Genomic DNA, 14,689 nt, shown 5'->3' with positions numbered 1-14,689 from the left:
AATATCGGACTTGGATGGTATGCCCGTGCAAGGCAGCTTCTACAAAGAGGAATTACAAAAAGTAAAAATTAAAAAAAATAAAATTTTTCGCATACAGAAAATTCTTAAATCACGTACTGTGGCAGGTAAACGCGAGTCCCTCGTTCACTGGGTGGGCTGGCCAGCCAAATTCGACAGTTGGGTACCCACAAAGAGTATTAAAACCATCTGACGGTCTCTAAAACGGCCATTCTGTGGAAATTACAAGATGGGTGACCATCAGAGAGAATTCTACGTCACATTAGCGTCAAACGCAAGTGTGCATCTTTTTAGCTCAAACACGCTCACAGAATTCAAAACCGAACTAGCTCAACATATCGATTTAAAAGGTTCGTGGGAGGTCGGTTTATGCGAGATTTCCTACATCAACACAATACCCACCATTCCTGAGAAAAAACGGAACTTTTACCTAAAACAACCTAAAAATCCGCCCCCTAGAGGTGATACGTTCCAAGACGACTCATCAGAAATTCGACATTTGCTCAAAACAAGGGGAGGTGTTTATCAAAATTATGACTCGTTAGCTTTGGACATTCAAACTCTATTAACTAAAGCGAGTAACAAAAAGATTGACGTCCGATTTGATCAGCACAAACAGAGGTTCATGTTTTCGGGCGAAGAAGGATTGAGAGTTATGTTCAAGAGCCCCCTGGCGTACATTATCGGAATGGCGCCAGAGAATTGGTTGTCACTCAAACCGGAAGGCGTCAACGCACAACATCCTGCCGATATACGCGCCGGATCATATTTCATGTTCATCTACACCGACATTATACATCATCAGACAGTTGGTGACGCGTACGCCCCCATGTTACGAACTCTGCCTCTGGAAGGCGGATACGGTGAAGTTGTAAACAAAACTTTTAATCCGGTTTACTATTTAGATGTGTGCAGGAGCCATATTGAAACCATTTCGGTTTACCTACGAACAGACCAGAACAACCCGATAGATTTCGAATACGGGAAGGTTATTCTCACTCTGCATTTTAGATCTAAATAATAATAAATTAAAAAAATGACGTCATCGTCAATGCATCCCGACTTGTATCGTTTTGTTGATTATTATGAAACACAAGTGGGGGGCTCTTTTCAAGCCGGTTTTTCGGGCAGCCCTGTGCAGTACGGACGAGGGATTGGGTCTATTTTTGCAAAATTATTTCGTTTTGTGATGCCTATGTTTAAAAACGGGTTTAACTTGGCGAAGCCGCATCTTCAAGCAGCCGCTAAAAACATAGCAACGGATGTAGCGGGGCGCGTCATTCAAAGAATCCACCAGAAACAGGGCCCCGAGCAAGAAGGTTCCGGGCTTGCTGTATTGTCACGTGGGACGATCCATCCTGGGGGGCGGAGAAAAAGAAGCGTTAAAAGGAAAAGACGCTCCTCCACCCGTCTCAGACCAGTTGTCAGAAAAAAGCGGAGAAGAAGCAAGACAGATATTTTCTCTTAAAAAATGGCCCTTCTACATTTTAAAAGTCAAGAGGCGGCGCTATCAAGTTTGGATCTGTTTAGTGCGCCCCTGACGCAACTCTCCATAGAAGATAGCTCATATGTCGAATTCCAACCGTTAACAGCAATCGTGGACCAAGGCCCAATAGAATTTTATATACCCGGGGACGGCTCAAAATATTTAGATTTATCCGACACTTTACTACATCTCCGTGCAAAGGTGACGCGTAGGGATGGGACAAATATTCCACCGCAAGAACAAGTCGGCATCGTGAATTTTCCTATAAACACAATTTTTAGTCAATTAGATATTTCGTTGGGTGGACGGTTAATCTCACAATCTAGCGCCACGCACGCCTACAGATCCATCATCGAGCTGCTGTTAAACTTTTCAAACGATTCTTTGGAGTCGCAATTCACAGCAGGAATGTTCGCAAAAGACTCTAGGGGGCGCATGGACTCCATTTCTTTCGAAGAGGGCGTGGCTAACGCTGGTTTTGTGCGGCGCGCACAACAGATTGCAGGCTCACGTGAATTTCATCTTATGGGACCGCTTCATGGAGATATTTTCTTTTCCGAACGCCATCTACTGAATAATGTGGATCTGCGTCTAAAGTTAACTAGAGCTTCTGATGATTTCTGTCTCATGAGCGCTCCAGACAGTGATTCGTGTCTCAAAATACTAGGAGCATCCCTGTTTGTGAAAAAAGTATCAATCTCACCGGCTGTAGCTATAGGTCACGCCGCCGCATTACAAAAAGGTAATGCTCTCTATCCCGTCAGTCGCGTAAACATGAAAACCTTCAGTATCCCGCAAAACTCGAGAATCTGTCAGCAGGATAATCTCTTCCTCGGACACATCCCCAAGCAAATTGTATTAGCTCTCGTAAACCACAACAGTTTTATGGGACGGAGAGATTTAAACCCGTTTAATTTTTTGCATTATAACATAGAGTATTTAGCTCTCAGCCACGAAGGTCGACAAATACCTGCCAAACCTTTTCAGCCCAATTTCGAAGCTGGACTATGTACACGTGAATTTCATAATTTATACACAGCAACGGGGCGTTTTCTAAAAGATTTACCTCTCTGTATAAACCAACAGGATTTTACTCAGGGCTATTCACTTTTTGTTTTCAATTTAAGTCAGGTGGATGACTCAGGCGCGTTAACGCCGATCAATAACGGGGTGCTGAGACTCGATTTGCGCTTCAGAACCCCATTACCGCATACAGCAACCCTCATTGTATACGCGGTTTATGATTCGCTTATAGAGATTAATGCTAAGAGGGAAGTATTGATGGACTATTATTAACGCTATGAACGGCCGTGAATTGGACATGATTATGACCCGGATGCAGAGAACCTTATTTGGAGGCGTTTTCGCATCGGATGAGCTAGGTGACGTCAGAGACACGCCTCCGAAACATTACATAGTCAATACGCATCCAAGACATTTACCCGGAGAGCACTGGCTCGCTTTGACTTTAGAATCGGACGGCTCGGCCACATTCTTTGATCCTTTTGGGCTACCACCGAATGGGTCGTACTACCCGGCCAGTATATACAGATTTTTGAAGAAGCATTCTAAACGGATCGACTATCAGAACGGGCAGTTGCAGCACGAGCTCACAGACACCTGCGGTCAACACTGTGTGTATTATTTAACCCAACGCGGATGGGGGCACACTTATCGTGAAGTGCTGACTCATTACAATTCCGACCCTCTCCATAACGACGCGATGGTTAGAGAGTTTGTCAAAAAATGTCGAAGACCAGACCGGATGTGCGGCGGGCAAACATCATGTTCGTTGCATAAATTTAAAAAATGTCATTGTCTGAAACCATGTTAATGTTTTATAAAATCTCTTTTATTCAATAAACATTGTTAAAGAGAGTTACAGAGTCATGCGTTGTTTTTTCCACTAACAACAATAGTGTCATCTAATAACTAACCCATTTTACTACCGGTGATGTCCTCTTTTTTTTTTTTTTATTCATCATGTTTACATCTTCTACATAAGAAACATCCCCATCTTCACCTGTAGCGTATTTTAAACGTTTAAAATCTGCGCGAGCCAAGGGGTTGGAGATGCTTGTTTCCGGCAAGTTTAACCGTGCTAGCGTTCGGAGAAATTCACTCCATCCTACCGGCTTCTCGTTGATTTTTTTCCCACTCGTACACAAATGTCTCAACAGATCGCTCATATGGGAGCCTTTGATAGTTTTTCCTCTAAAAACAAATTCACTTAACGGCGTCCAGCTTACATCTTCTGCCGATAGTCTTTTCAGCACATAGCTGGCATTGCGTCGGAAACGTGGACCTATGGCGTCCAGAATATCATCAGTTGCGCTCTCATCAGCGGCCTTTATTTCACCCCTCTCATTGTCTTCGTGGCGAATCGTAATAGGAATTTGCTCGGAGTCTTTTTGTTTGACCAACCCCAAGTAACGCTGCATTAAGGTCTGATAAATTTTGATCTTTTCATATTGATTTAAATTTTTATTATCCAAAACCTGTTTCATCTCTTCATCCAAAGAATGCTCTGCTGTATCACGGATGGTCGGCGCTGGTCGATTCAGCCTCTCGAGCTGATAAGGCGAAATCAGGAACATTTTCTGAGCCGTTTTCAAACTCATTTTATGCTTTGTTCATAAAGCCACTAATGACACTCCCGAGAACAGGTGCGAAAGCGGCCAGTAACGGTAAAATAAAACCACCTTTCTGAACTAACACAGCTCTTTTCTTCTTCAAAGTATTTTTCTTATCAGCCAAAAAGCGGATATTTTTCTTTTGCTTTTTAAGTCTCTTGTAAAGTTTTGATTTTAAGGGTACATGTCCTTTAAGAAGATTTAGAGCAATCTCACATAATGCTTTCACCAAACTACTGGGGCCTCTGAGTAGCAAATGCTTACGTTTGGCCGGCTTGGATGTAAACAGAGATTTGAGTAACGGTGCGTTTGTTTTTAAAAGCTTCGTCATCGCTTTATTGTTTGGGTATATAAACGACAGGCCACTGGTTATGTAGTACACCTGTACGTAGTCTATATTGTTCTGGGCATGAAGGTGTCAAATCTACCAGTAAATACCCATGCGGCTCTCTTGTAGCATCTTCAAAGCATTCCAGGAAAAACTTCCGGTTGCTGGGAGAAATTTGATTCGCCAGGACACTCACCTGCAGTTTATCGCGGGGGTTTTTGAACAAAATCAAATAATTACTGTTCAAACTAATAGTCCGGCTAAATTTCCCCTGATGGAATACATTCTGCGTTAGCATTATAACGCTTAAATTTTTATGATGTCTATATTGGGTGAATATTCGAACCACTTCAGGGTTATCCGAAGCTTGGAAGATGACGTCATCCAGAATCAACAGATGGTGCTGCTGTGGCGGGAACAGCTTCTCGTCGTCAAAAGATTCAGGCAGCCCCTTGATAAAAACAATGTCTTTATTCAGGTTTTTGAGCTCATCGTACATTGGCTGGTATGAAGTATAAACCCAGACAATATTATCAGGTTTTTTTCTCAGAACATGTTCAGGATTTTGCAATACATTTTTTACAAAGAAAGTCTTGCCACAACCCGAAGGCCCTGCTACTAGAGATGAAAAAGGGAGTTCTAATCTGGGGTCGAATTCAATCTGATTAAAAGCCATTTCCACACACAGACACACGTATGGATAGATAGAAATATCAGTAGCCAAACGGTTCAGTGGTGCCTCGCTCTAGCAGCCTTCTTTTATCGTACACCACACGAAGCCGCTTGGAAAATGACACGTTTCTGAGATGAAACCCTCTCTTATCGCGAACGATATTATGCTGGGGCGCGTAAAGCACATCTGAGGTCGCACCTGCTGTATCGAGGTAGCCTTGAACCAAACTGAGCATGCTGTCGAGATTGATGCTCTGACCGCTTTCGTGATTTTGTGTGATACCCTTTACCTTCATGACCGTCTGAGATGACCCTCGTGTTTTATAAGCGTATGTTTTGGGGCCGGCTGAGACAAATTCTAAAATGCTGTCGTTCGAAAGCTCATCTGTCAAATCACCCAGATAATCACCTAGCGGGAGAACACTTTCACCTGGCTTCACAGTGTACACGAGGCTGTCTGTATCTGTGTAAAGGACACGCCTCTGTAAAATTTCTAAATAGCTGTACATTTTTAGGCGTGCATAGGCTGTTGTGAAACACGCTGCAGCCACGTTTGATGTTTTTGAGGCGGGGATCTCGTTGTTTATGTTGATACAATACTGCACAATTGAGAGCTTCTCATTGATAAAATGGAAGAATTTCACATTGTACAGACCTGAAAACAAAAGTTCAAAAAAATCCTCTGATTTTGTCACAATTTTTGTGTTTGTCATGTTGTCACGTTGCGCGAGTTTTCCCCACAGATTGTTAAGACAGAGTTTTGACACTTGCCTTTTGCCAGGGTTTACAGCAATTTTGGAAGGATCGAGTTGGATACCCTGATGAATGGCATACCCTTCTATGTATCTTTCTCTGTCAGCTTGGTTGACCACGTGAGGCGGGTAACCTGAAGATTCTTGTTTACCTTTTAGAAATGTTCGCATGTAATCACGGAAAATTGTGTCGCTCGTTCTTGTGTAATGCCACACTTCTGTAATTTCCGCAACCGTGTACCCGAGATCGAGTGCCTTAACAAATTCAGGGGTTGTCCAAACACCTGTTAACGATCTTTGCTCATCACTATGTGTACAAGCCGTCTGCTGGTTGTTACACTCGGCACATGTGCGGCACAGTGTGAAGACGAGTTTACCTTTAGCTGTTTTGAATGGTAGAACGGGAAAATATAAACCACGGGGTGGGTTGACTGTGGCGCTGATGAAACCAAAATACGACCTAGGGTCTTTAAAATCACCGTGGATAATCGTTGGATGATCGATTGGGTATGTGGCTGTACTGTTGATGAAAGGATATAATGATGTCACATCAACATACAACACACGCTCGTCTGGCTCTGCCGTGTATTTTAAAACGAATGCGTTTGTTCGGCCCCCAAAAAGAGCCTGCCTCGGTTTGAGCGGTGTAGGAAATTTGTTTTTTTTAAGGAATTCCTTCACCTCTATGTCCATCTTTTTCATTTGCAACCATTCATGCTCCCACATAATTACAAGGTACACATCCTGTCTAAGCTGTAGATCCTGAATTTTCTTTTGTGTTTTATCAAACCTCTCCTGAAAAGGGCGTTTGGTTGTCGGGCATATTTTAGAGAGGTCGAAGCATTCTGCGCAGCCGTGGTGATAACAACCAAAATACTCAAACACTATTTTTACGCCCCCGATTTCACAATAACCATCTACAAAGTAGTTGTCTATCCTAACTTCACCACCGTTCAACGCATGTCTAATTTGGATATTTTGGCTGTGCATGATCCATTGCATGTACTGAATAGAATCGTGCGAGAAAGCTTTGTACTGACGCATATAGTTGTCTGATGGTGTAATGGCTAGTGTTTGAGGAGTCAGAAAATTAGCTCGAAAAACTTTCATGCACGCCGACGCAATTGTTACCGCATTGAATGGATCTGTTCCGGTGGCCTCAAAAAACTCACTCCTGAATTTTTCACACCCTTGCATTAACAGATCAACATCATTCTCGCAGTAGGCTATTGCCTGTTTAGCAAAATCAAACACATTGCTAGCTTCTTTGGCATACCACTCGTCAAACTTTGATCGTTGGGAGGGTGACATTCGCTCGGTGCCGTAGTACGTGGGGTCAGGGTGAGACCCTACGTAGTTTAGATGCTCTAAAGAGCTGAATTTGTGTGGGAAGTAACCCTTTGATTTGTCTTCAAACCCCAGGGCCTTAGGCATTGCGCTTAGAGGCATCGTCAAGAATGAGAGAGAGTCTATGAATCGAGATTTTGTGTCTAAATCGACAAATGATAGAACTTTACTCCCTTGCATCAGAATGTCGAGTTTGAGACCTAATTCAAGCATTCTCCTTATCAGTATGTATGAATCAAAACCTCTCGCATTATGTGCAACAAACGTAGTTTGTTTAAACCGTGGCCTTCGGAAAAATCTGAGAAATTCATCAACACAATCTGTGCCATACCAATGCTTCGCCAGTCCATTATTTGATTCGCAACAGATGAGAAAAGGTTTGTGTAAACCGTCTGAATCTACATAAGTTTCGAAATCGTAGTAGACTACATTTTTGCACGGTGGCTGAGGTTTGATGGGCTGAATGTAGCACATGTGAGGGTTCAACAAGGCGTCATCTTGATTTATGATCTCATCACACACTGCGCATTTTTTAACGGGGCAGCGATGTTTAGCACCGGTACCATCAGCTTTCACATAATAGTGAAGACCACACTCTAAGCATTTTTTGTATGAAGTGCAGTTGCTCACACGATTCATTGATCGAGACTCTTTATGTTTGATAAAGCATTCCTCATTACGACAAGATTTGTTACAGTCGGGGCAGATGACGGGTTTAAACCCTCGCTGTTTACAGCATGGATCAAGACAAACGCCACAGTGTCCTTCACAATGGTGCTGTTGCCAATTCTCATGCCCTTTGTAACAATGCCTGCAAAAAAATGCGTGGCCGACAAAGGCCTCAATCGCTTTCACGCCGTAAAAATGGCCCTCAAGATTTAAGACAAATAAGGTATCGTTATCTGTTTTGGGGTAACGCGTGTCGAAAAAGGTCATGGGGCGGCAGTCCTCTTTTCGATACATTACAGTTATTTTCCGTTTGAGGACTTTCTCAAATTTATGGACATCGCCCAGACTCACAGGTGTTTGACAATCCAATCCTACACTCTCATGTAAGAGCCGCGCTTGTCTTGTGGCCTGTTTTGTCGTGAGTGTGTCATTTAGCAGATAGGTTAGTGAGAGAGCGAAACACAATTTATTGTCTGTATTACGAGGTATGTATAGGTGTCGTTTTTTCAACCTCAAAATCTCTCTGTTGGTAGTGTTCAACAGCCTTCGACGCATTCCACCGCCACCACGCAATGGTGTGACTATTTGTACAATGAGCTCTAAGCCCTCATCAGCCAGAAGCTCTGTGTTTGATTGGGCTAAACGTTCAAGCAAGTTTGATACATTATCTCTGATAGAGTTTATATCACTAGTTTGCTGGTAGATGTGAGCTCTATCGTTACCAGCCGCAAGCTCTATCTGAATTACATCACCTGTTTGTGCCCTGCTAGCTACCTCTTGCACGACATCATCTATTTTATCTTCAATCTGGAGGTAGAAGGTTGCAAAATCATTAATGTTCTGTTGCGATGGTATATTTAACCGTCGCCTTACCTCTACATTATTGAAATGTGGCCTATTGATTACAATAGAACCGCCGTGTTGGTCAGCTAATACAGAACCGTTGTTAGATTGCTGGGGCGTGTGTTGAAATGCTGGTGTGTTGTTGTCAATAACGTCTATTTCGTGATCAATTATAACAGAGCAGTTGTTAGGCTGAAATATCGGCTGAACATTGTCAACAGCAAACGATGATGAATCGACAGTGTTAGCGGTCAACGGGTCAACCAGAGGCTGTGTATTTAGATTTTGGATCATGTTTAGCAACTGCACAGGAATGTCAGGACTGATACGCCCGTTGTTGCCATTAGCTTGGTTGTTTAATTCCGCTATCATGTTTAGCAATTGTGACGGGATTTGTGTCGGACTCTGTCGACCTTCATTCATACTCTGATTGTTCAATTCATCTATGACAGCCTGTAAATGAGTGAGAATAGCAGGACTGTCTGGTCTCTCCCCCTCTGACAAAGCCGCGGTCACATTGTTGAGCAAATCTGTTATTTGACTCGTAGACGTATTGTTAACGTTTGATAAATCTAGCTCTGGTGTGTCACTTCTTTGGCTTGGCCCGCTAAATGACGGTAAATCTATTTCAGAAATGTTTGCTAAGAAATCTGACTCCGTTGACGTAAGGTTTGGATGATCCATTATATTTTCTTTTACAAAACACAACAGAAACAACACAAACCTATTTTGATTCGGCTAAATCTGTAAGAGCACGTATAATCTTAAAACACTCTTGTAACCGTCTTTTGTAGACACAGTTACCACGACACTTTAGAGACCCCCTGCTGGTTGAGTGGTGCGTGTTGTAGAAGGGGTGCCCTCTCCTCCTCCCCCGCCTCTTCCTGTCTCTCGTGTCACGACGCTCACCTGGAAGTGGCTATAAAAAAACAAAAAAAACGGTTAACCCTTTATATTATCAAAAATAGCAAGTCGAATGATAACATAGAAGGAAATGCTTCTAACTTTGTTTGTCGACTCTTGATGATGCTTCAAGCCCTCGTAAGTAGACAGAGCTTCAACTAGTTCTGAGTCCGTCGCTGATTCCGGCTGAACGGTGCGGGTTGAGATTGGATTGGCTTCAACAATAGCACGTGACTCTGATGCCGCCGGTCGCGCTGGCGCTGACGTTTCGACTGCTCCAATATGGCGGTCGGACGTTTCGACTGCTCCAATATGGCGGTCGGAGGCAGCTTGTGTCGGCCGATTGTTTTTTCTAGTGGCAGCGGCCAGGAGATCTGACGCATACAAAAAATAAAATCAGCAACTAATACCCTCTATATGAACTATCTTAGATGCGCGATTGACTCACCGTAGTCTGATTGTGTTAGGTAAACGTCGCTAAAATCGTCGTCAAAAGATGCGTGGACATCGGCAAAAACGATGTTGTCTGTAAACAATACATCTTGTTTTATAAAATAACCTATTATTATTATTTATCATTATTATTATTTGTTATTATTATTATTATTGTGAGAAATGTAGTAAAATGACTTACCTTTAACCATTCTCGAAAACAGCTTTTTGACGCGCTTCGACCCCCGTTGGTCCGAGCGATGGGTTGTCTTGTCTTGTCTTCTCCAAAATGATGCTCGTCCACACCAAACTTTAAATTCGGCGGGGATAAGACCACGCCTATGAGCTCACGTGTCGCACGAAATCGGATAACTTTGGCCGCTTGCTGATGACGCATCAAAGAGGTCTTTCTCATATCGTCGGACCCAGTATTGTTTGTCAAATTATGCACCAACACCTTGCGACTTGTAGCCGTGTGATTTTCTCAACAAAACCCCCCTTGATCCTCCAAAACCCCCTTGATCCTCTAAAGCAATGTTTACCAAATTACATGCGTCTCCCGCTTTCAGATAACTTTGGCTGAGCTATTGTTTCTCAAATTATATGCAACTCTCTTGAAGCCAACTTTGCCACCTCTAATGACTTTGCCACCTCTAATGACGCCTCTCTAAACCCCTCCTCCTCTTCCTCTTCTTAACAGAAAGGCTCTCTTCAAGCTCACACGTACGGGCCGGAAGCAAAGGTAGCTCAGAGGGCTGTTAGCAAAGTTAGCTCAGGTGCTGCACCTGTCTTGATTCATAAAAATACATGCCCATACATATCCACATCTTAAAAATGGCGCCAGCAAACCAAAATGGCGACAATCAAAGATGGCGCCGTCATGACTGGCGCCATCTTGATGCCCCCAAGGGTGATTTATGACCCCCCAATAAAAAAAAAGCCATAAATCTTAACATCAATAGGTCATAAAATTTTATGACTTCCTAACTCATTTGCATATGAATAGACATCAAAGCTTGCCGCATTGACTTATTCTCTCGCACCCAACCAGAGTGACGGGAGGAGCACATTTCAGAAAACGTGCTCAGCTCGTCGAGAAAATGCTATTTAAGCAATAAAATTAAAAATGCACCTAAAACCTAAACTAAACGTTGCAGGTGGTTATTTCTTCATGCCCAGTGGTCAACGCGGCACTCTCTAGCTGCCAAGAGCACTTTTTACTATGCGCACCCACCCAGAGTGACGGGAGGAGCACATTTCAGAAAACGTGCTCAGCTCGTCGAGAAAATGCGATTTAAGCAATAAAATTAAAAATGCACCTAAAACCTAAACCAAACGTTGCACGTGGTTATTTCTTCATATGCAGTGGTCAACGCGGCACTCTCTAGCTGCCAAGAGCACTTTTTACTATGCGCACCCAACCAGAGTGACGGGAGGAGCACATTTCAGAAAACGTGCTCAGCTCGTCGAGAAATAGCGATTTAAGCAATAGAGCACATTTCAGAAAACGTGCTCAGCTCGTCGAGAAAATGCGATTTAAGCAATAAATTTAAAAATGCACCCAAAACCTAAACCAAACGTTGCAGATGGTCATTTCTTCATGCGCAGTGGTCAACGCGGCACTCTCTAGCTGCCAAGAGCACTTTTTACTATGCACACCCAACAAGAGTGACGGGAGGAGCGCATTTCAGAAAACGTGCTCAGCTCGACGAGAACATGCGATTTGAGCAATAAAATTAAAAATGCACCCAAAACCTAAACCAAACGTTGCAGGTGGTTATTTCTTCATGCGCAGTGGTCAACGCGGCACTCTCTAGCTGCCAAGAGCACTTTTTACTATGCGCACCCAACCAGAGTGACGGGAGGAGCACATTTCAGAAAACGTGCTCAGCTCGTCGAGAAAATGCGATTTAAGCAATAAAATTAAAAATGCACCTAAAACCTAAACCAAACGTTGCAGATGGTCATTTCTTCATGCGCAGTGGTCAACGCGGCACTCTCTAGCTGCCAAGAGCACTTTTTACTATGCACATCCAACCAGAGTGACTGGAGGAGCACATTTCAGAAAACGTGCTCAGCTCGTCGAGAAAATGCGATTTAAGCAATAAAATTAAAAATGCACCCAAAACCTAAACCAAACGTTGCAGGTGGTTATTTCTTCATGCGCAGCAGTCAACGCGGCACTCTCTAGCTGCCAAGAGCACTTTTTACTATGCGCACCCAACCAGAGTGACGGGAGGAGCACATTTCAGAAAACGTGCTCAGCTCGTCGAGAAAATGCTATTTAAGCAATAAAATTAAAAATGCACCTAAAACCTAAACCAAACGTTGCAGGTGGTTATTTCTTCATGCCCAGTGGTCAACGCGGCACTCTCTAGCTGCCAAGAGCACTTTTTACTATGCGCACCCACCCAGAGTGACGGGAGGAGCACATTTCAGAAAACGTGCTCAGCTCGTCGAGAAAATGCGATTTAAGCAATAAAATTAAAAATGCACCTAAAACCTAAACCAAACGTTGCACGTGGTTATTTCTTCATATGCAGTGGTCAACGCGGCACTCTCTAGCTGCCAAGAGCACTTTTTACTATGCGCACCCAACCAGAGTGACGGGAGGAGCACATTTCAGAAAACGTGCTCAGCTCGTCGAGAAATAGCGATTTAAGCAATACAGCACATTTCAGAAAACGTGCTCAGCTCGTCGAGAAAATGCGATTTAAGCAATAAATTTAAAAATGCACCCAAAACCTAAACCAAACGTTGCAGATGGTCATTTCTTCATGCGCAGTGGTCAACGCGGCACTCTCTAGCTGCCAAGAGCACTTTTTACTATGCACACCCAACAAGAGTGACGGGAGGAGCGCATTTCAGAAAACGTGCTCAGCTCGACGAGAACATGCGATTTGAGCAATACAATTAAAAATGCACCCAAAACCTAAACCAAACGTTGCAGGTGGTTATTTCTTCATGCGCAGTGGTCAACGCGGCACTCTCTAGCTGCCAAGAGCACTTTTTACTATGCGCACCCAACCAGAGTGACGGGAGGAGCACATTTCAGAAAACGTGCTCAGCTCGTCGAGAAAATGCGATTTAAGCAATAAAATTAAAAATGCACCTAAAACCTAAACCAAACGTTGCAGATGGTCATTTCTTCATGCGCAGTGGTCAACGCGGCACTCTCTAGCTGCCAAGAGCACTTTTTACTATGCACATCCAACCAGAGTGACGGGAGGAGCACATTTCAGAAAACGTGCTCAGCTCGTCGAGAAAATGCGATTTAAGCAATAAAATTAAAAATGCACCTAAAACCTAAACCAAACGTTGCAGGTGGTTATTTCTTCATGCGCAGTGGTCAACGCGGCACTCTCTAGCTGCCAAGAGCACTTTTTACTATGCGCACCCAACCAGAGTGACGGGAGGAGCACATTTCAGAAAACGTGCTCAGCTCGTCGAGAAAATGCAATTTAAACAATAAAATTAAAAATGCACCTAAAACCTAAACCAAACGTTGCAGGTGGTTATTTCTTCATGCCCAGTGGTCAACGCGGCACTCTCTAGCTGCCAAGAGCACTTTTTACTATGCGCACCCACCCAGAGTGACGGGAGGAGCACATTTCAGAAAACGTGCTCAGCTCGTCGAGAAAATGCGATTTAAGCAATAAAATTAAAAATGCACCTAAAACCTAAACCAAACGTTGCACGTGGTTATTTCTTCATATGCAGTGGTCAACGCGGCACTCTCTAGCTGCCAAGAGCACTTTTTACTATGCGCACCCAACCAGAGTGACGGGAGGAGCACATTTCAGAAAACGTGCTCAGCTCGTCGAGAAATAGCGATTTAAGCAATACAGCACATTTCAGAAAACGTGCTCAGCTCGTCGAGAAAATGCGATTTAAGCAATAAATTTAAAAATGCACCCAAAACCTAAACCAAACGTTGCAGATGGTCATTTCTTCATGCGCAGTGGTCAACGCGGCACTCTCTAGCTGCCAAGAGCACTTTTTACTATGCACACCCAACAAGAGTGACGGGAGGAGCGCATTTCAGAAAACGTGCTCAGCTCGACGAGAACATGCGATTTGAGCAATACAATTAAAAATGCACCCAAAACCTAAACCAAACGTTGCAGGTGGTTATTTCTTCATGCGCAGTGGTCAACGCGGCACTCTCTAGCTGCCAAGAGCACTTTTTACTATGCGCACCCAACCAGAGTGACGGGAGGAGCACATTTCAGAAAACGTGCTCAGCTCGTCGAGAAAATGCGATTTAAGCAATAAAATTAAAAATGCACCTAAAACCTAAACCAAACGTTGCAGATGGTCATTTCTTCATGCGCAGTGGTCAACGCGGCACTCTCTAGCTGCCAAGAGCACTTTTTACTATGCACATCCAACCAGAGTGACGGGAGGAGCACATTTCAGAAAACGTGCTCAGCTCGTCGAGAAAATGCGATTTAAGCAATAAAATTAAAAATGCACCTAAAACCTAAACCAAACGTTGCAGGTGGTTATTTCTTCATGCGCAGTGGTCAACGCGGCACTCTCTAGCTGCCAAGAGCACTTTTTACTATGCGCACCCAACCAGAGTGACGGGAGGAGCACATTTCAG

General features: G+C 43.6%; 2 long non-coding RNA genes across 2 annotated transcripts; both read right to left on the bottom strand.

Annotated features, from left to right (window-relative positions):
* Positions 1-4,917: 4,917 nt before the first annotated feature.
* LOC125977307 (uncharacterized) lies at positions 4,918-9,873 on the bottom strand. Its single transcript, XR_011087746.1, has 2 exons — positions 9,754-9,873; positions 4,918-9,667 (listed from the first exon to the last, which is right to left on the bottom strand). It is a non-coding gene; the product is annotated as an uncharacterized lncRNA (long non-coding RNA).
* A 12-nt stretch (positions 9,874-9,885) lies between these two features.
* Positions 9,886-10,784, bottom strand: LOC137840754 (uncharacterized). The gene is made up of 3 exons (XR_011087745.1): positions 10,286-10,784; positions 10,100-10,177; positions 9,886-10,025 (listed from the first exon to the last, which is right to left on the bottom strand). It is a non-coding gene; the product is annotated as an uncharacterized lncRNA (long non-coding RNA).
* Positions 10,785-14,689: the final 3,905 nt, after the last annotated feature.

The sequence above is a fragment of the Syngnathus scovelli genome, chromosome 11, assembly GCF_024217435.2.
Source record: "Syngnathus scovelli strain Florida chromosome 11, RoL_Ssco_1.2, whole genome shotgun sequence".
NCBI classification, from domain to species: Eukaryota; Metazoa; Chordata; class Actinopteri; order Syngnathiformes; family Syngnathidae; genus Syngnathus; species Syngnathus scovelli.
This window is presented reverse-complemented; position numbering and strand designations above follow the sequence as displayed.